The following is a 21,854-nucleotide window of genomic DNA, read 5'->3' as shown; positions in this document are numbered from 1 at the left end:
TTAAGCGACTGCCTTCGGCTCAGGTCATGATCCTGGAGTCCCGGGATCGAGTCCCATATCGGGCTCCTCGCTCAGCAGGGGGTCTGCTTCTCCCTCTAACCCTCCCCCCTCTCATGTACTCTCTCTCTCATCCTCGCTCTCTCAAATAAATAAATAAATCTTTAAAAAAAAAGAAAGAAAGAAAGAGCAGGTTGTAAATGCCAGGGTCACCGGGCCTCTTTGTGGGGCAATACTGCCCCCTAGTGACCAATTTTCACGGACCTATTTCTGTAAATTAACCCCTGGGTAAAGACAACCTGCAGATTGTACCCCTTGCAGTCATATAGGACCTGACATCTTGGCCCCCTTTGACTCCCTTGTACTCCTGAAGGAAGCCCACAGACCCAGAGCCACTTACTTCTAGGCAAGGAGAAATCTGACATCAGAACACTCCTCCAGCATTCACGCCGGAGTTCCCAGTGGATCTTACGAGTATGGGGGCTGATGCTGTTAGGAAGAAGGCCTCACTTCCACACCATTTTTTTTTTAACATGCTCCACGAATCAGTGAACTGCAAATGCCCAAGAGAGGTAAAGTGTAAATTCCTTCCAGCCCGCATAACTTACCTGCTGGATTTTTTGCTGTAACATGAGACCGCTGTTCCAAGCATTCCCAGTGACTTTTAAGACTTTCTATCAAGGCAAGTTCACTGTGGGTATTTTTACCCTGATTACGACGTGTAATTGTTGGCACAGTCCCGTGCTTCCTGTAATCCCCATGTTCGCTAAATATTTATCCAATTCGACTGGGTCTTTCTGAGCATCTACTGTAAGCCAAGAATTGCTGGGAACCTGTGCCCTCAGGCTTCCCGGGAGTAGCAGCTTCATCACCTGGGAGCGCGTGAGAGAGGCGGGGTCGCAGCCCACCCCGACCCACCCCGACCCACCGAGTCTGCATCTGCATTTTGCCAAGATCCCCCATGTGGTTTGCATTAGGGTTTGAGATGCTCTGCAGTGGTTTCCAGACATGAGCGAGCATGAGCATCATCGGGAGGGGGTGTAAAAGCCCTGGGGGTCTGACTCGGTGGGCCCAGGTGAGCCTGAGAATGTGCTCATCTAACAAGTTCCTGGGGGGTTCCAGGCCTGAGGGTCACACTGGCTCTGGCCCTCGGCTGCGTGTTGGCATCTCTAGGAGGTGTAAACAACATCGACCCCCGGGCCCCACCTCCGGAAACCAGACGAAAGTGTGGCTTGGGCACTGAGCATTTGAAAAGTTCCCTGGATGCGAACAGGCAGCAAAGATTGGGAACCACTGCTCCAAGGGACCAAGGGGAGACACAAGAAGTCCTTTCTTGCCACGTCCTGCTAAGCCACGTGACTGTCTGATGAGAAAATGTTGGTAAGGGCTCTCCGGAAGCCTACATACATCCTCTTTGAGAGCTAATGCAGGACAAAAGGTGTTGCAACCACAGAGCAGTGTGAAGTCTGCCCGGCGGGGGCAGGAGGGAGACAGGGAGAGGACAATCAGGTCACCTGAGCTTCAGAGAAGCCATTGAGAAGAATGTCCTAGGGTAGCGAGTCAGCCGCTGTCCTGCTGGGATGCCCGCAAACCCTCACAGCCGCGAGCTGGGGCTGGATTTTACCCTAAGCAAAGCCAGTGCGAGAGCCATGTCCAAGTCGTGGAAACTACCCCTAAAACCGTCCCCCTGAACTTTTTTGTTTCCAAATATCAGAAAGCGGTGGTCCTCACCTTTTTAAGCTGGCAACTGTAGGACAGGCAAAGGACAGGCGGCTCTCCACTTGGGCTGCGAAAACAAATCATCACCTGGATCAATACAGCCTCTTCTGGAACCATGGCATAAAACGGGGAAGGTTTGTTTTCCCGACCAAGACCCTTGCAACAAATAAACAGACACGACCAGCGCAACGTCATAGAGAAAGATTCTCAGTACTAGTGACCATCCAGTATCACCTAAAGTAGCAAAATTAGCCTGTGGTCCTGATAGAGGGACATAAGGACACTGGACCGGGGAACCGAGCAGTACCGTGCAAGGGCTTGGGGCTAGAAATCGAAAGGCCTGAATCACCTGTAAATAGAATTAAGAACTGCTGCCTGTCCCTCTAGGCTGTTGTGGAAAGCATATGGAAACTGTCTGTGAAAACACTTTGTAGGGCATCTGGGTGGCTCAGTTGGTTAAGCTCAGGTCGTGATCCCAGGGTCCTGGGATGGAGCCCCGCATCGGGCTCCCTGCTCTGTGGGGAGCCTGCCTCTCCCTCTCCCTCTCCCTCTCCTTCTCCCTCTCCCTCTGCCGCTCCCCCTGCTTGTGCTCTCTCTCTCTCTCTCTTTCTGACAAATAAATAAAAATCTTTAAAATAAAAAATAAAATTTAAAAAAATTTTTAAGAGACCAAACAAATAAATAAAAATAGTGGGAAATTACAGCTAACACTGCATATTATCTTAATCATTTTCTTCTTAAAATTCAGAAGGGAATTTTTGGAAAATCATTCAATGGCAAGATGTTTCCAGAAGGTTATTCAGGGGACTTTGCTTCATTAATTGCTTCATTCGACAGAATTTTATTGAATGGCATCTATGTGTCAACTGAAGCGGTATGTCTTTTATTCCACGTAAATTTCCCTACTACGGTAACATTCAAAATATTTATGGGGAAATAAACACAGGCAGTTCTGTACAGAACAAGATGGTCAGTTGGGCATGTCTTCTTTTCCTCCCTTCCAAGAACCCATTAAAATGAAAGCAAAGGATAATTAAAAGCATAAGCCCATAAAAGCAGAGACACAGGAATCCTACAGAAGCCCTTCCCTGCGTGAAGCTGAAACCTCTCTTGGCAGGAACAGAGCTGATCGGGACAGTTTTTCTTCCCTAGTAGAATCTCGTGAAAGGGAATTCTTAGGAATATACTTCATGCAGAAGGAATGTGACTTCAGAAAAAGGATCTGAACAATAGAGCAAGGAAGGAAGGACAAAGAAGGTGGTAAATGAGTGGGCAGACTTCAGTGAACTTCAGTTACAGAAAATGCTAATCATAGTAATGACAACTGGGTTTTTTAATCTGTACAGATTTGCACCTAAAAGCCCAGTCGATTAATCACGTAAATCAGGGAGAGAATGAATAGACCAAATGTTTTCTAAGATCCGTGTATCGTCTAGGAGAAGGACAAAGGTTTTCATTAACTTTAAACAATAACTTAATTTTGTATGTTGTAAATTTCTGAAGTAACCACTAGAAGAATAAAAACAGATAGTGTAACTTACAAACCAGAGGGGGAAAATGGGATGACATAAGGGAAAACCTCGTTAGATCCCCCCAAAAACAAAAAATGGAACATTGACAGCACAAAATAAGATGGTAGAAGTAATCCAAATATAACAATTACATTAAGTGCAAATGGAGTAAATGCCTCACTTAAAAGGTAAAAATTTCACCTTTTAAAATCCAGTTGTAGACTGTTTACGAGAGATGCAGGAGGAAAAAGATGTGTGTATACTAAGCAAATACTAACCAAAGGAGAGCTGTTGCCACTAATTAATATCAGATAAAATATAATTTAAGTCAAAGGCATTTCAGAGACAGATAAGAGCGCTCGTGAGATGCCAACATGGGGCGATGTCCCCTTTTCCCACTTGGTGTTTGCGTGAATGTGCTCACTTGGTGGCTATTTGTGATCCATGCACTTTGCCATATACAGAGAGAGCGGGCTGCTCTGGCCACTTCTGCTTCAAGTCACATTTCTCTCCCCAACATGGCCAAACGAGGACTTCCTTTGTGTAAGGGCAGAATCGGTTCTGTATGTCAGGCCTGGATCCTAAAATCTCTCCTCTGAGCGTCCCTGAAGTGCCTTCTATTTCTGCTCATCTGACTTTGCTTAATTAAGACTCTCGATAATTGTGGCAGGTGCATATGGTCGTTAAGTACGTAGACCCTCACAAAAGCACCAGAAGTCAAAAGTAGACTTTTCTTTAAAAGCTAAGACTTAGGGGCGCCTGGGTGGCTCAGTCGTAAAGCGTTTGCCTTCGGCTCAGGTCATGATCCCAGGGTCCTGGGATCGAGCCCCACATCGGGCTCCCTGCTCTGCGGGAAGCCTGCTTCTCCCTCTCCCACTCCCCCTGCTTGTGTTCCCTCTCTCGCTGTGTCTCTCTCTGTCAAATAAATAAAATCTTTAAAAAAATAACAATAAAGGGGCGCCTGGGTGGCTCAGTCGTTAAGCGTCTGCCTTCGGCTCAGGTCATGATCCCAGGGTCCTGGGATCGAGCCCCGCATTGGGCTCCCTGCTCAGCAGGAAGCCTACTTCTCCCTCTCCCACTCCCCTTGCTTGTGTTCCCTCTCTCGCTGTCTCTCTCTCTCTGTTAAATAAATAAATAAAATCTTTTTAAAAAAATAATTAATTAAAGCTAAGATTTAAAATCCCTACTTATTTTTTTAAAAAAAGGGAGAGAGGGAGCTTTGTAAAGAAACGTACCTACAATATTCAAACACACTGAATTTGTAAAGTAATTAAAACATAAAATAACTTGACAAATAATTTGTGGATTGGCTTGCTTTGTGACTTGGTTCTGTTCTCAGTTCATGAGCAGAAAAACCGGGGCCTAAAACTCTCCTTGCAATTCCATGGCATCCAAGCCTCATCTGTTGGCCCCAGCCAAACGCCAACCCCCCAGTACCCCTGAGAGGTGCTCGGGTAATCCCGGGTCCAGGAGCACCGTCCTTCCTCTAGAGGAGTTGCAATACCAACATGTTTAGTTAAAACCAACATCAACGTGTCTACTTGTGTTGTTGGTGATTTTGCCTCTAGGTACCTGCCTGGAGAAAACATGAGCGCGCTCAGACTCCACAGTGAGGACCTCGGGGAGACCAGCATGGACACCTCAGAGTCTACTGGTTTCAACCTCTTGGAGGGAGACTCGAGGGTCGGGGTTGGGTTCCCTGACAGAGGGAAGTAAGCCCAGAGAGTGAGTGCGTTCATCCCCTTCCTGCTCTGCATCCTGCCAGAGCCCAGGTAGCCAAGAAGACAAAAAGATACAGTAAAAAAGGTTTCTGCTTGGGACTATCTAAACCCAAGTTCAAATCCGGACTCTGTCAATTATAGCTGATTATGGATCAGCTGCCTCTCTGCTCTGCAGCTTTCTCAATCATAAAAATGAGGACATACTTACCTTAGAGAATTGTTCTGAGTATAAAATATGTCGGAAACACCGAGAGATCAGCTCACAGCAGGAAGTCAGCTAAAGCAAACCCTTCCCTGCAGCTGACGGCAACATAAGCAGACGAACAGCCAGCATTCCTGAGAGACCCAGCACCCCGTTGGGGAGCTTTCGAGGCCCAAGACCACTCGGCCCCAACCCATTCCAAGCCCCTAGAGTGATTTCTGCCAACCCTGCCTGCTCTCTATCCTGAAGCTAACAGAACTTTCTGTAATCCTGGAAACGCTCCGTATTTCCACTGTCCAACAGCCACGTGATGCTCCTGAGCACTTGAAATGTGGCTCGAGCAACGGAGGAACCGAATCTCTAACTTCATTCTGGGTAATTTAAATGAAAATAGCCTCATGTGACCAGCGGCTACCACTGCGGACAGCTGGGTCTTTGAGACCTCTGCTCAGATCTGGGGGTTCATCGGAAGGGTCAGATCATTCCGAGCAAGGGCATCCCCACACTCATTACATCAAGCAGCTCACACGGGGCGGCATCCCCACGAAATGCTGGGTTCTGTGGCTGGGGTTAGAGTTAGGACAAATCACTCACTTTTAGATTTTTACAAAGCACGCAAGCCTGATCGGACGTAAACCCAATTTGCAGGAGAGCCTGTTTCTGATACGTTGGTTAAGTATGCCGAAACCGGTTTTTGTTTCTCTCTTCCTGGTTTCATATCTCACATGCCCAGTGCTCACACGCACTCACACGCACTCACATGCACACGCATGCACATGCACACAACCTCACACACTTAGAACTTTGATGTTCCAGCCACAGCCATCTGCTCTTTAGCTGGTGGCCAAGGTTGGTAAGGGTGCAGGAGCTTGGCGTTGCTGAAAAGAGCTGCGCTCGTTCTAACAGGCTTCAGGGAGAGCCTGTTAGCCTGTCTCCTCCTTCAAGCCCAGAGCCTGTTCGGCCTTCTGGGACTGGCCTGGGGCAGGATCTGCTTCTCAGGAACCAGAGTAATTAGAAGATTTCATTTGCTTTCAAAGAAAGTCGGTATGGGCCACAGAGCAACAGGCTCCATTCGGACTTAACAACGCATTCCGCAAACCTAGCTGAGCGAGCAGAGGCTCTGTTGTAGGCCGGGGTGTCTCCTCCCTTCCTTCCTGAACCTTCTGCAGGGCCGGCGGGCTGGCAAGAAACAAGGAAACAGATAGTGCCAGGGAGTGACGGAGTTAGCGAGGAGAAGAAAGTGTGGGAGGGAATGAGTGGGGGCGGGGGGGCTCCCTCTGCTCAGACTACGGTCACAAAACGCCACAGGCTGGCCGCTTGAACTACAGAAGTTCGCGTTCTCCCAGTTCCGCAGGCAAGACGTCCAAGATCAAAGAGTCAGCAGGGCTGGTTTCTTCTAAGGCTTCTCTCCATGGTGTGCAGACACGGTCTTCTCCCCATGTCCCTCTCTGCACGTCTGTGTCCTGATCTCTTCTCATAAGGACACTGGTCAGAGTGGATCAGGGCCACCCTCGTGACCTCGTTTTCACTTTCTCACCTCTCTATAGACCTTATCTCCAAATACAGTCACATCCTAAAGCACTGGGGGTCAAGCCTTCAACATATGAATTTTGGAGGGACACGGTTCAGCACCTAGGAGGGCTAGAGGCAATACCTTAGCTAGTGTGGGAGGGAAGGGGGTCAGTCCAGGGATCCCTGTGGATTGGAGACAGACGAGGCAGGTCGACTTCTGAACTCAGCCTCTTGGAGGTGACTTCATAATGGGGCCGTAGAAGCCGGACAGGAAGGGCTTGCTTGTGGCCGCAGGATCCGCCTAGTCCCTGATGTCAATTTCTTCATCGTCCACGCACCGGAGGGAGAGGGCAAAGTCCTCCCCGGTTCTGTGGATGCAAGAGGCCTCCTGCCGCGGAAAAGGCTGGAAGGATTCCTCCTCAAGGAGGGCAAGTCTCACAAACGGCACCCCAACATCCCTGTGCTGGGCTGGGGTCCGTAGGATGATCCTGCCTCTTTGTAGCTTCAAGTCTAAAACAGGTACAGCCTCAAGCAGTGCTTCCCTTTGGTTAAGTTTCCTTATAAAATACTTGCCTTTCAGGACCCATGCCTGGCAGTGAAAGAGAGGGCCTCCAGGCCACCAGAGAAAGATGCTCGATGTCGCCCTAAGGATCAGATCGGCACTAAAGGGACCAGAGACAGAGGATCACCAGGACGCCAGGCACCGCCTACAGGAGCGGACAGCACAGGGTGGACCCCAGCAGCGCTGCAGGGCCCCCTCGGGCACCAAGAATAGCGGCCCAGATTGAATGCCCAGAAAGGATACCCCAACCAAAAGGAAGGGCAGAGTCAGACCCACTGTTTTCACCATCTGGGGAAGAAGACCCCAAGGTAAGATGGCCGGAGAAGTAGACAGGTCTGTCACAGAAACCATGAAGGTCAGGTTAGATTATTTTTTAATGGCTTTACTGAAGTATAATTTACATACTAAAAAAAAATTGACCCACCCTAAGTGTATAGTTCCATGAGTTTTGATAAGCATATACCTTACTGTCAAACGAGCAACACAATCAAGTTTTAGAACACTTTCATTACCCTAAAAATTTGTCACGTGCCTTTGCCTTCAGCCTCAGGCAACCATTGGTCTACTTTCTGCCTCTGTAGTTTGGCCTTTTCTAGAATTTAATACAGATTTATTTGGACAATGTGTAGTCTTTTGTGTATGGCTTCTTTCACTCGGCATCATACTTTTTATTTATCTTCTTTAAGACTGATTTATTTATTTGAGAGAGAGAGTGAGCACAGAGGGAAGAGGGGCAGAGGGAAAAGGAGAGAGAGAATCTCAAGCAGACTCCTCACTTGGCGGGGAGCCCAACTCTGGGCTCGATCTCACAACCCTGAGATCATGACCTGAGCCGAAATCGAGAGTCAAACCCTTAAACAATGGAGCCACCCGGGTGCCCCAGCATCCTGGCTTTTTAGATTCACTCATGTTGGTGCATGTATCAACAATTTATTCTCTTTTAATGGCTGAGTATTATTCTATTTATGGATATGTTATGACCACATGTTATAGTATTATAATATAATACATTATAATAACATTTTGTTTGTTCATGGCCCAGTCAAGGGACATTTGGGTTGTTTTCACTTTTCGGCTATTAGGAATAATGCTTCTACACACGAGTGGACATGTATTTTTGCTACTCTTGGATAGATACCCAGGAGTGGAATTATGGGGTCATATGGTAAGCTTAATGTTTATGGCATGTTTAACTACATAAGAAAGTACAAAACTGTTTATCCAACCGTTTTCCATCCCCCCCAGCAGTGTTTGAGGGTTTCAATTGCTACACATTCCTGCCAACACTTAATATTTTAATTCATTTTTTAAAATTGTAGTTAGTCTACTAGGTTTATAGTAGCTTCTCATTTGTTGCCTTAATTTGCATTTTCCTAATGACTAGTGATGTTGCTCATCCTTCCATGTGTTTATTGGCCATTCATATATCTTCTTTTGTGAACATCTCTGATTTCATTTGTCCATTTTTTATTGAGTTGTTTTTCTTATTAAGTTGTAAAAATCCTTCATATAGTTTCAGTGAGTTACCTTGGCACCTTTGTCAAAACTCAATTGATCATATGCCTGTGTCTCTAGTTTCAAACTTTCTATTCTGTTCCTTTGAGCTAAATGTTTATCCTTATGTTGATCCAATGCTTTCTTAATTACCACAGCTTTATAGTAAGTTTTGAAATCAGGTCACTGAAGTCCTCCAACTTTGTTCTTCTCTTTCACAGTTGTTTTGGTTATTCGTTGCTTCTCCATATAAATTTTAGAATCAGTTTGTATCTTACATAAAAAAATGCTGGGATTTTTATTGGGATTGTGTTGAGTCTATAGATACCTTTCGGGTTAACTGTCATCTTAATAATCCTGGGTCTTTCAGATTGTGGTATCCCCCTCCATTTCATTTAGGTTTTCTTTCATCAACATATTTTATCGGCGCCTGGGTTACTCAGTCATTAAGCGTCTGCCTTCGGCTCAGGTCATGATCCCAGGGTCCTGGGATGGAGTCCCACATCCGGCTCCCTGCTCAGCGGGAAGCCTGCTTCTCCCTCTCCCTCTGCCTCCTGCTCTCCCTGTTTGTGCTCTGTCAGATAAATAAATATTTTTTTTAAAAAAGAACAAAACATGTTTTAAACTTCAGAGCAGGTTGTTAGTAATATTTCCTTATTATCTGCTTAATGTTTATAAGATCTGTAGTGATGACCCCTCTTTCTTTCCTAATTGGTAATTTGTGTCTTCTTTCAATCTGATGAAGGTTTATCAATTTTATTGACCTTTGCAAAGAACCAGCTTTTGGTTCCATTCATTTTCTCTTTTTCACTTTGTTGATTTCCACACTGACCTTTACTATTGCCTTCCTTTTACTTACTTTGCATTTAATTTTCTCCTCTTCTTTAGCTTCCTAAATTGAAAGCTTAGTTTACTGATTTTAGACCTGTCTTCTTGTATAACATAAGCATTCAAAGCAATAAATTTCCTTCTAATGACTTCTTCAGCAACATCGCACAAATTTGAATATGTTGTGTTCTCATTTTCACTAAACCTGATATATATTTTAATTTCCCTTGTGATTTCCTCTTTGATTCATGAGTATGTTGTTTAATTTCCCCATATTTTAGGATTTCTCAGATTTCATCTGTTATAGATTTCTAAGTTATTTCCATTCTCATCTAACAGCATGCTATGTATGGTAGAAATCTTTTTAAATATATTGACTCCTGTTTTATCATTCAGTATATGGTTTATTTCATGAACATTTCTTGTACGTTTGAAAAGAATAAGTATTCTGCTATTGTCAGATGAAGTATTCTATCAAGTGGGTTGGTAGTGCTGTTCAAGTTTTTTATATTCTTGCTCAACTATGCCTACTTTCTCAATCAATTACTGAGAGAAGAATATTGAAATCTTCAACTATATTGTTGATTTTTTTAATGTTTTTATTTCATTTATTTTGGAGCTCTCTTATTAGGTACAAATAAATTTATAATATTTAACTTATTTATGTTGTATTGACCCTTTTATTATGAAATGCTGTCTCTAGTAACATTCATTTTTAAAGTCTATTTTGTCTGATATTAATAAAAATAATCCCATTTCCTTTCTGATTACTGTTTATATGTTTGCATCATATACATTTTGTCATCCTTTCACTTTAATCTATTTGTATCTTTGAACTTAAACTGATCTCTTACAGACAATATATCTCACTTTTGTCCAGTCAAACAGTTTGTTGGAATTTTGATTGGAATTTTTAGTTCATTCCCCTTAATATAAGTCTACCATTTCACTAATTTTTCCTATAAGTCCCATTTTTCTCTCTTTTTAATCTTTTACCCTTGTACCTTTATGTTAACAAATGTTTTAGTGTTCCATCTTAATTCCTGTATTGACTTTAACTATATTTCTTTGCATTATTTTTAGTGCTTTACCTAAGTATTACAGTATACATCTTTTACTTACCACAGTCTGTTTGAAATTAACACTAACTTCTAATAAAATATTGGAACTTTGTATTTGTCTAGCTCCATTCCTTTTTGTGCTACTTTTGGTGCTATTGTTGTCATATATATTAATTTCTATATGTTAAAGCCAAACAATACAGTATTATAATTTTTGCTTTATATGGCCATGTCTTTAATTAAAAATTATATGTGTATATATAAATTTCACATATATATTTATACGTTTTTCAAATATATTTATACACATATACATATACATAGATACAGATACTATATGCATATAAATATATACATACATTTATATATAATATATATATTATACATATATATTTCTTACATCTTCACATGTTTCCATTTAGGGTTTTCTTCAATCCTTCTTATGTATCTGAGTTACTATCCAAACTACCATCTGAAGTCACTTCTCCCTAGCAATTCTTTTTAGCACAGGTCTGCTAGTGACAAATTCTGTTTTATTTTCCCTTTAAAAAAAAAAAAATCTAAAAATGGCTTTATTTTTGTCTTCAGTTTTGAAGGACACCTACTGGTTATAATTTCCACTGCCCCCCCCTTCAGCACCTTGATTATGTCATTAAATAGAATAGGAAGCCATTAAAAAGAATAGGAAACCACTGTTCTTTTACAGAAAATGCAGTAAATTCACAAAGTCTCTTGGGCTTTCAATGTCTTTTGGCTTCTCGTGTTTCTGGGAAAAGTCAGCAATAAACCATATTGTTTATTGTTTCCTGTATATAACATCTTTCTTTTGTTCCTTTAAAAATATTTTCTTTACCTCTGGCTTTTAGCAGTTTGACTATGAGGTGTTTTTCTTTGTTCTTTAGATAATTTCTATTATTCTATCAAATTTAATTATTCTTTCTTCTGACATGTGACTCATGCCATGAACTTTTTATTTCAGTGAGTGTACTTTTAAGCTCTAGAATTTTATTTGCTTTTTTCCATTTCTGTTGAGATTCCTTGTTTATTCATTGTCAGTATATTTTCCTTTAATTCTTTGGACGTATTTTTAATAGCTGCTTTGAAGTCTTTATTTGCCAGATAGAATGTCTGAGCCCTTCAGAGCCAGTTGCTTTGACTGGTTTCCCTCCACCTCCCCTCCCTGAGTTTGGGAAATATTTTCTTTTGTTTGCATGTCTGCCAATTTTCATTTAAAAGCAGACATTGGGGTCCCTGGGTGGCTCAGTTGGTTAAGCGTCTGCCTTCGGCTCAGTGGTGATCCCAGGGTCCTGGGATGGAGTCCTGCGTCGGGCTCCTTGCTCAGCAGGGAGCCTGTTTCCTCCCTGTGCCTGCCGCTCCCCCTGCTTGTGCTCTCTCACTCTGACAAATAAATAAAATCTTTAAAAATAAAAATAAAAATAGACGTTGTAGGCAATATTTTGTAGCAATTCTGGACTTTGCTTTGTTCTGAGAGTTGTTGGTTTTAATAGACAATTAACTTGCCTGACTCAACCTGCAAATCTATCTCACTTTCAATGGATAGCCATTGATATCTCTGCTTATTATTTTTATGTTTTTAAGTCTGGCTCTTAGGTTTTCCCTTCACCTGCATAGTTTTGTAGCCAGGCAATGATTTAGGCAGAGGTTATGCTAAGATACTTCAAGCCAATGTATCCACCTCCACTGCCTAAGCTGTGTGTAGATAGAGGGATATTTTCAAAAGCACAGTAAATTTACCAGTCTCCCATGCTTTCCATTTTTGCTGGGCCTCCTGTGGTTCCCGTGTGCCTACGAAGTTTAGCCATTAACCTAGAATGAACGTATGGAGAATTTATCATGCATGTTTTTCTTTGGCTCTCTCACTTCCAAAACCTCACCCTTAAATTTCTAGTTGCTCTGTCAGCTCCCTGAATCAAATCTGTTGTGTATAGCTGGTAAAGTTGCAGATGGTCACCACCCAAGCTGGGTGAGATGGGCAAGAAGGCCCAAACTCGCCATTCTACCCAGTGTAGTAGCAGTTTTCCTGGGCAAATTCTCCTCAAGTTGGTATCTCTGGGTCCTGAAAGAAAGAGGTAAGGGCTAAGAGGAGGCTGAGGAGACAGCCCACAAGGCTGCTCCAGGGCACAAGAGTAGAGTGGCCCTGATTCCATTGTTCGTTGCCAGTTCTATCAGTCAGCCTGGGCTGCCATTCATAAAATACCCCAGACTGTGGGGCTTAAACAACAGAGATTTATTTCCTCGGCGTTCTGGAGGCTAGAAGGCCAAGATCAAGGTGTTGGTAGGGTGAGTTTCTGGTGAGACCTCCCTCCTTGGCTGATAGAAGGCCACATTCTCCCTGCATCCACACATGGCCTTTTCTCTGTGCCCCTGTATGGAAAAAGAGAGTTCTGTTGTCTCCTCTTCTTCTTATACGGACACCAATCTTAGTGGATTAGGGCTCCACTCTTAACCACTCGTTTAACCTTAACTGTCCTTAAAAAAGCCCAGTCTCCAAACACAAGCACATTGGCATCTTCAAGGAATGAATTTGGAGGCAGGCGGCAGACATATTCAGCCCATAATATCAGACAAGGGACAAGGATTTGGGTCTCCTCAGTGGTGGCCAGCATAGCTTCAGATCAGCCTGGGGATTTTGCAGTGGACCCCAGGCCAGCCTGGTAGGGAAAGGAGGAAGGGAGACACACACACACACACACACATGCACACACATGCACACACACACACAAAGCAATTCTATTAAATAACCCACTCAGCTAAGATTGAAGACAGGAAAATATCTCTCTCATTGGTAATGAAGGGATTAAAATACTAAGATAGTGGTTGTCAGCTGTGACGAAAATACTGGGGCCACATCCCAAGAACTGTGCTTTTAAGCTCCAAATCATCCATAAGTCAGGAGGGAAAATGGTAATAGAAAATCAAAAATCATATCTAAAAAAATTAAGTCAATTTTTAATGCAGGGAAGAAGTTATAAATATCATTAGATTTACCCTCCTACAAGGTGTTGCTGGCAATGGTAGCCCGAGGACTGCTCTCCACACCATGGAAACAGGCATCCTCGGCAGCCTCCCACCTCCCTCTGCATCTCCTTCCCATTCCTCCCCCAGTGCAGAGCACAGAATTATCTCTCCCTGACTACCCAGATTTCTCTATAATTCCTTCCTCAGACCTGTCCCACAGAGCAATTGCTCTGTTTTTGCTGTAGACTGAATATTGTTCTTCCCATCCACGCCCCCTCCCAAGTTCATACCTTAAAACCCTACCCGCCAATGTGATGGTGTTTGGAGATGGGGTCTTTGAGAGGCTATAAGGTCACGAAGGTGGAGCCCTCATGATGAGACTGGTGTCCTGTATAAGAAGAGACATGAGGGAGCTTGCTTCCCTTCTCTCTCTACCACATGAGGATACAGGGAGAAAATGGCCATCCACGAGCCAGGAAGAGTCCTCACCAGAAACTGAATCAGCTGGCATCTTGATCGTGGACTTCCCAGGCCCCAGAACCGTAAGAATAAATTTCTGTTGTTTTTGCTATAGCAGCCGGAGCCAACAAAGTACTCAACACCTCTCCTCCTCCTGCCCCACACAATCTGCCCCAGTCCTCAAGGGGCAGAACAGTCACCTTGAGAGATGTCTAGCCAAGACGACCCTGTTTGGCTGGAGACCTCTAAGCCAAATGCAGTTGATTCTCAGGATGGGTCGTAGTGATACCATCTCCACGAACATGGATTCAGCAAGTACTGAGCCACTGTTCCTAGGGAAGATACGAACATACAGAGATTAGAGTCTTGAATTCCAGAAACAACTCATCCAAGTAGATACTATTTTCTTTACTTTAGGGGAGACAAACAAGATTCAGAAGTGCTAAGTGACTTGTCTGAGGCCATACCACTAACACATGCCAGAGTTGGGCTTCAACACTGTCCAACAGCCCAAGAGCCGGAGCCTGCCGGTCTCCCGTCTCCATCCTCCCATCGGCTCTGCAGGAAGCAGAGACAAGAAGGCAGGGTGTCACTTTGTTCAACCTCAGCTGGAAACGCATGTCTACTGACTCATTTTGCTACTCTGCACGTGTCCACACGAATGACCAAGAAAGTATTGGGAGTATTGATTTGAGGCTGACAAATTTTAGTGGACAGAATTTTGTGAATGTGGAATCCACAAATAACGAGGACAGGCTGTACCTTTCTGCCACTGTAACATGAACAGCCTCATAAGGGGCTGTACACGGAGCTGTTGTCAGGTTCCCCCCTCTGGGACTGTGGGGGTTGGATCCAGGCACCGTCCAGCCATCAGGTGGGCTCGCCGACCACAAGCTCCGCAACAACAGACACGGTGTCTACCCTGCCCATCACTCCACCCCGACTACTTGGAAATAAGTACATGCCGAACAGAGGGAGATGAATAATCAGGCTAAGAATTCATTTTTTAACACGGGTCTTTGTGAAGATTAAACAAAAGATTTGGTGGGCATTCCTGGAGGCACACTCTGAAATGAGATCCAAACCCAACATATTGAAAAGGAAAAGAGTGCGGATCTTTTTTAGAATTCACTGGTAGGGGCGCCTGGGTGGCTCAGATGGTTGAGCGTCTGCCTTCAGCTCAGGTCATGATCCTAGGGTCCTGGGATCGAGTCCCACATCGGGCTCCCTGCTAGGCGGGGAGCCTGCTTCTCCCTCTGCCTCCGCCTCTCTCTCTCTCTCTCTCATGAATAAATAAAACATTTTTTTAAAAAATTAAAAATAAAAAATAAAAATAAATAAAATTCACTGGTCTGGGGGTTATTTTTCCCCTGGGTTATAAAAGTAATTCATGTTCAGCGTTGAAAAAAAAATTTTTTTTAAGATTTTATTTATTCATTTGACAGAGAGAGAGAGAGCACAGCAGGGGGAATGGGAGAGGGAGAAGCAGGGTCCCCGCCAAGCAGGGAGCCTGACGCAGAGCTCAATCCCAGGACCCTGGGACCATGCCCTGAGCCGAAGGCAGACACCCAACCGAGCCACCCAGGCACCCCCCCAAAAAAATTTTTTTTAAGTAAAAACCAGAAAACCACCAAAACCCCACCACCTAAAAACTATCATGACTAAAACTTGAGCAAATATTCTTCCATTGTCTTTGTGTCTGGTTTTTTGCAGCGTTGACTCTGGTTTGTGTTCCTCATAGTCCCCGCGCCCCGTGCCCCCCTCCAGTATCCTCTGCTTCACACCACACAGAATGGATGACCGTGCAGAGCTCAGAGAACAGGAGTCAAACTCTGCCCATTTTGAGTCCCAGAATGTGAGGTCTTGGCCTAAATGGAAAGATGGAGATACAAGATCCATCTGAGCTGGTTCTTCCTGTCCCCAGAGATGAGACTGCAGGGAGGTGGATGAGGAGGATGGGGACAAGGAGTGTAGATGTTGTTGGGGGTCCCTGCGTGTGTCCCGACTTCCCAAGCCAGGGCCGGGCAGAGGCCAGCATGACAGATCGCCTGCATCACAGGGCAATGGGAACCTTCCCTAGGAAGGGCCCAGCAAAATGCCCAACCCCAGAATTTTACCAGACACAAACTACAAAAGAAACAGTGGACCCCTCCAACATCAGGGCAGAAGAGATGCCCCTCTGCAGTGTTGGAAAGCTGCCTTTAAACAGCCCTCATCGTCCCCGGAGCATTCTACTGTACCCCCTGGGGCTGAGGTGGCCCTAAGAGAACAGAGAACAGGGGTCAAGAAGAAGCCTGTGTCCACAGACACCAGCGGGAGAAGCTGGGACAGGTCCTCTTGGTGCAACGCCTTCCCTGAGACCCGGGTCGGTGCCCAACGTGGAGACACATCCCAGGGAAAGAGCTCTCTCTGAACTGAGGAAGATCTAGTTCCTGTCGCTGGTGGAATGTAGGCCCAAAAGAGAAATGGGAGACCTACTACAGAAAAGTAAAGACTTGGGACACCTGGGTGGCTCAGTTGGTTAAGCGTCTGCCTTCAGCTCTGGTCATGATCCCAGGGTCCTGGGATCCCTGCTCAGGGGGGAGCCTGCTTCTTCCTCTCCCACTCCCCCTGCTTTGTGCTCTCTTACTCTCTCTGACAAATAAATAAAATCTTTTAGATAGGCAGATAGATGATAGATAGATAGATAGATAGATAGATAGATAGATAGATAGATAGATAGATAAAGACTTGTATGGCCACTCTCAGCTTTGGGCATGGAGTGTACTCACTAGTCATATATAGATATATAGACATATAGATAATAACCTTTCTCTTCTTCAATGGCGCGTGTTCCGGTATCTTGCTCTAATTTCTACTCACTGAGAAATTCACAATAATCCTGCATCGCTGTGGCTAAAATCCCACTTCCCAATTGTGGGAATGCCCTCACCTTTGTCCTGTTTCTGCTAAGAGGCCGGCGTCTGGCTTCGGGGCCCTAACTCTTACCTGCCGAGGATTCTTACCTGTGCAAGGTACGCATTCAAGGCAACGTCCTCCAGGGCTGACTCTTGACCCTCTCATCTTCACCCCTGCCCAGGGAGTTCCCCCCAAATCCTGACAGAGCACCGCCCCCACGCTTAAAGCCCATCCACACAGATGGTTCAGGTGCTGGGGGGACAGGCGCACGTGCTGTCTGGCTCTGTGGAGATCCAGAGGCAGAACAGACGGCGACCGGCTGAGCAGGTAGGAGCAGCTTTTGAAAAAGGCAGCACGTAGCCGAGTTTTTAAAGAAAAAGCGGGGAGGTACGATTGGGAAAGATCAATTAATCTGGACCAAGTAGGAGCCTGAATGGGCATCAGATATTCGGAGTTTATCTGACAGACAACAGGAACGGCGGGGCTCCCAGTTCCCGTGGCGAGTGTCCTTTGGCTGCAGGATGAGAGGGAGGGCAAGGGGGGACACGGGGGCGCCAAGGCTGGTGCTAAAACAGGCTTCTGCGGAACTGCGGACCTGATGGAGGCACCCAGGAGTAGCGGGACCTGGTGCACTGGGACGCTGCGTCGTGCCCCCACAGAGATGGGTGTTCTAGGAGCCCCAGAGCCCAGACGACAAGAGATGGGAAGATGGCTTCAGCTCCTTGTTCAGCAGGACCAAAAGAAGATTCTAGAACACGGGGGAAGCAAGCATGTTTGTCGATGGAAATAGAACATCCTAGGGAGAGAAACAGAATGAAGATTTAATCAAAAACCTAAGCAGATCATGAGTCAAAAGCAGAAACGCTTTTGTGGTTATAACATCTAAAAATGTTTAAATAAAAAGGACCTCGTATCTTAAAAGTCCAAAGATTTCTGTGAACTTGCAGTAATAACTGCGTGGCCTTTTATCCCTTCCTCAAGATACCTTTAAAGTTCACTGCAGCGATGAGGATTCAACGTAAATCATTCTGTTTCCTTTGAAATAAATACACTCTGAGCTATTTTGGTATGGGTCATGTTTAATAATGGTTTCACAATGTGTAGACACGAATACACGAACAATCTCACGTTTAATATTACGAGATTGAGCAGACGGCCAAGTTATTAATATGTGGTTTGAATCCAGCACTCCAGCCTTTTGAGAACATGAGGTGGAATTTCTGAGTCATCGCCAGCAAGGCTCATGGTCTGGCAGCCACATGGCAACCCAAAACACAGGTTGTTTCGTTATAAACATCAAAGGCCCACATTTGACCCAGTGGAGACCCCAGGGTTCAGAGTAACGCAGATCCATGTGGGTCTCAGAGTCCAGCCGCAAGGCCTCGGGGGTGCCCATGAACCCCGCCACAGGCCTGCAGCTCATGGACGGGGCAGGCCAGGGTGTCCGTTCATTCTGGGGCCTCTGCCCGGGCCCTGGATCTCTCGAAGTTGGAGGCCTTCTGGGACTGGAGAGAGAACCCTCGCCTCTCTTGGGACAAGCCCAGAAGGCGGCGGGGACCAGGTGTGTCTTGGCTGGGCCTGCTGTCGGGCCTGTGGGCCAGGCCTAGCGGGTCATGCCGTCTGGATTCTGACTCCATGCCCTGGGACGGCCGCCCTGGCACTTCAGCAGCTCCTGGCCGGGCCTCACCGGGCTCAGCCAGAGGAGTTCACATTCCCAGAAGACACTTCCAAATACCATTTTGCGTCTAGAGCACAATTCTGCCGCCAGTTCTCGGATTTCTGGTATGTTCCCCTCAACTAAGCGCCCACTGAGATCCTCTGCCCGGCAGCTTTCTGTGCAGTGGCCCACACAGCCTGCGATTTCCTTGCCAGCATGACTTCCCTCAGGAACTTGGGCCCTGCTCTCCTAGCCTCCTGCCCACAGCTCTCCAACGGGCACAGCAAGAAACAGGTTCCAGACAGAGACTCGAACTCGGACGAGGAGAGCCGGGTGTGGTGCCGAGTGCACACTGCCCCCAGAAGCCTGACATGGAACAGACCCCAGCTCAGCAGCTCCGCCCGATGTCAGTCTGCTCCGTGCCCAGGGCCACCTGCTGGGACTTGAGATGTGGAGCTGCTGAGGCGGGGAACTTGGTTCTTTCGGATCAGTCCTGTCCCTGGCAGGCTGAGCCATCTTTGGTCGTGGGCTTTCCGGTCTTCTGGATGGTTCCAGCTGTGAGGCCCTGGAACCTTGCATTCCCCAGCCTCGGGTGGGTAGTTTTGCAGGGAACGCTGAGCCGGTGCAGCAGAGCTGGGCTGAAATCCACCCCTCACCGGGGTCTGACCCTGTGGGACTCAAGCTCCTTAGCGCCCTTGTTTGTAGAACAGGCTCTTCCTCGGCCTGTTTCAAGGACGGTGTCAGATGACAACCATAAAGCCGTCTAGGCAACATCAAGTATGGCATAGTCCTCTGCTCTGCAGTCAATCGCAGTAGCTCCTTTCCAGGATGCAGTCCGGGCTGAAGGGGACGAACAGCATCTCCAAATGGCAACGAGGCTGGAGAAGGGAGAGCGAGGGCTAGTTCACATGTCCGGTCCTTTTCCTGAATAAGCGAAACTGGCATTCACGGAGTAAGTACGCTGGCCCGGCTTCCGTGGAAACCCTCCCCTCGCACGGCCTCCCGCAGATCCATTGTAGTGAAACCAGGCAGCACAGGTACACTTGCGGGCAGCTCGGGCTCACCTTGGCCAGATGCGCTAACAGTCACAACGATTCGACCTCCATCCCCTCCTTTCCTTTCCCCAAACACTAACGGAGAGTGCCATTGCCTGGGATTTTCACTAGACAAAGCAGGATTTGCACAGAACAGGGAGGCCAAGGCTCCAGGTGTGGCCATGATGGAGTTTATTCCAGCAGCTTCAGAGTTAAGCAGGCCACCAGAAAGAGGCCGCGGCTACCTCACCTTCAAAAACGTCAGGGGTGGCCGTGTTTAACGTGAGGGGTGGAGCCCAGATTGGATACCCAGCTCTGAGCTAGTCCAAAGTCGGTAATTAAGGAGCCACACAGCAGGGGCAGGTAGGGCGGGCTCCTGCCCAGGCCTCCCCTGCACTCTTCTGGAGAGCCCCAGGGGCACCTTGCAGGCTGCTTCCTCCCCCCGTCCCCAAACGAGAAGGACTCCAGGCAGCCTCAGTGCAGACCCTCTCTCTCCATCCCCCCTGCACACACCCCCCCACCGTCCTCTCCGCGCCTCTCTCCAGCCCAAACCAAGATCTCCAGACTTGCATACAGTTCACAAATGAGCGTCCATCGGCATTAAAGAGAGACGTCAGCATTGTAGGTACCCACTTGTGTTCATTCTGATTACTTTTCTCCAGAAACCACCGCCATTCAAATTGGTGACTTATCTGCATGAATATAATTGTAGATTCTATGCCGCTAAATAATTACTGATGTCAACTGGAAATGAATCTCAGTGCAAACTGAGGAACATAAAACACACTCAACCAACCCGCTGCACCGATAAACCCAACCACGAAGCATCTCCCCCAGCAACTCCACTCCTGGCCTTGATATTGCCAAGAATCGTGGTTCTCGAACGTGGCATGGAGAAGGAACGGAGAGCAGCGTCTGCCGGTCACGCCTTCCTGGCTGCACCGTGAAGTCGGGGTCTCTGGGTGGGTGTACACGGGGGTGTGTACGTGGAAGTACCCTCTCCTGTTCATCGAAAGCATTTTTCTATTTTCATACTTACAACCACCCAACCACATAAACAGGTCAATTCTTCCTCACTAAACAGATGAAAAATGGAACCTGAGGGAAGAAACATTTACTGCACACTTACGTTAATTCAATAATTTTCCTTTACCTACCTGCAGTTTAGAGATGAGGAAACTGGGACTCCGGGGGCCACCCGGCCTGTAAGGGTCAGCCTGAGAGTTGCTCTTTTCCAAGGTTACTCTTCCTCTGTGACCAACTAACCCTCATGGTGATAGAAGGCTCTAGCTCCAGACTGGACCCCAAAGTCACCACAGGGCTCTGCAAACACATTTCTGAATGGATGCAGACCTTTCTGCAACAAGAATGCTTCATTTTCTATCATCAAAGTGTGTTCAGACGCGCCCTGCCCCGGACTTCCGACGCTCAAGAAGGGGAGTGCAGAGTGTCCTCACCCCACCTACGAACACTGTCAAGAACAGTAAGCAAATGTAAGCAAACTGAATCTAAAAGATACGAGTACGTTGTCTCCATCTGTAATATATAGGTGGATGGGGGATGGGCTAGATGGGGGATGGGCGTTAAGGCAGGCACTTGTGGTGAGCCCTAGAGTTGTTATGTAAATGATGAACCACTGACCTCTACTCCTGAGACCAATAGTGAACTGCATGCCAACTAACTAGAATTTAAATAAAATAATAGTAATAATAAATCTGTAATACACAAATGATTCTGTAACTTATAAAGAGAGAAAGCAGCATTCCTCAACTTTACCACTGTAAAATGCATTTTCACTGACCGAGTGCAGTGTGTGGTCTTCTGTAGCAGGGTGGCTACTTCAAGCTCATGACTCATGTCACATTCTAGCAACAACAGGCCTGCCGCAGCCGAGCTCACACCTCCAGTACAGTTAACCCTGCACCAGGGCCCGGAGACGTCTGCACGAAGAGCCTGCCTGGCAGATATTACTGAAAAGTGATGAAATACACATTTCTTTTCATTTCATTTTGAGCAAGTCTATAACTTTGTTACCTGATCAATTTTTACCCACCCAAAAAACCTGAAGAACCCATAAAACAAACTTTTCACATATTAAGAATCACCAACAGGGACACCTGGGTGGCTCAGTCGGTTAAGTGTCTGCTTTCAGCTCAGGTCATGATCCAGGGGCCTGGGATCGAGCCCTGGGGTCGGGATCCCTGCTCCCTGCTTGGTGGG

The 21,854-nt window shown here is 46.3% G+C and overlaps 1 long non-coding RNA gene across 2 annotated transcripts; it reads right to left on the bottom strand.

Annotated features, from left to right (window-relative positions):
• Window positions 1–1,345: 1,345 nt before the first annotated feature.
• On the bottom strand, window positions 1,346–21,767 carry LOC135362612 (uncharacterized). 2 transcript variants are annotated; one of them, XR_010407502.1, is made up of 6 exons: window positions 21,436–21,767; window positions 20,792–21,105; window positions 17,051–17,739; window positions 14,246–14,377; window positions 12,503–12,684; window positions 1,346–1,783 (listed from the first exon to the last, which is right to left on the bottom strand). It is a non-coding gene; the product is annotated as an uncharacterized LOC135362612 (long non-coding RNA). The 2 variants fall into 2 exon arrangements; XR_010407501.1 differs by lacking the exon at window positions 1,346–1,783 and having other exon boundaries at window positions 10,078–12,684.
• Window positions 21,768–21,854: the final 87 nt, after the last annotated feature.

The sequence above is a fragment of the Mirounga angustirostris genome, unplaced genomic scaffold, assembly GCF_029215605.1.
Source record: "Mirounga angustirostris isolate CCGP_5_RB_7025 unplaced genomic scaffold, mMirAng1.0.hap1 SCAF_1, whole genome shotgun sequence".
NCBI classification, from domain to species: Eukaryota; Metazoa; Chordata; class Mammalia; order Carnivora; family Phocidae; genus Mirounga; species Mirounga angustirostris.
Note: the sequence above shows the minus strand (reverse complement) of the source record. Positions and strands in the feature narration are given on the sequence as shown.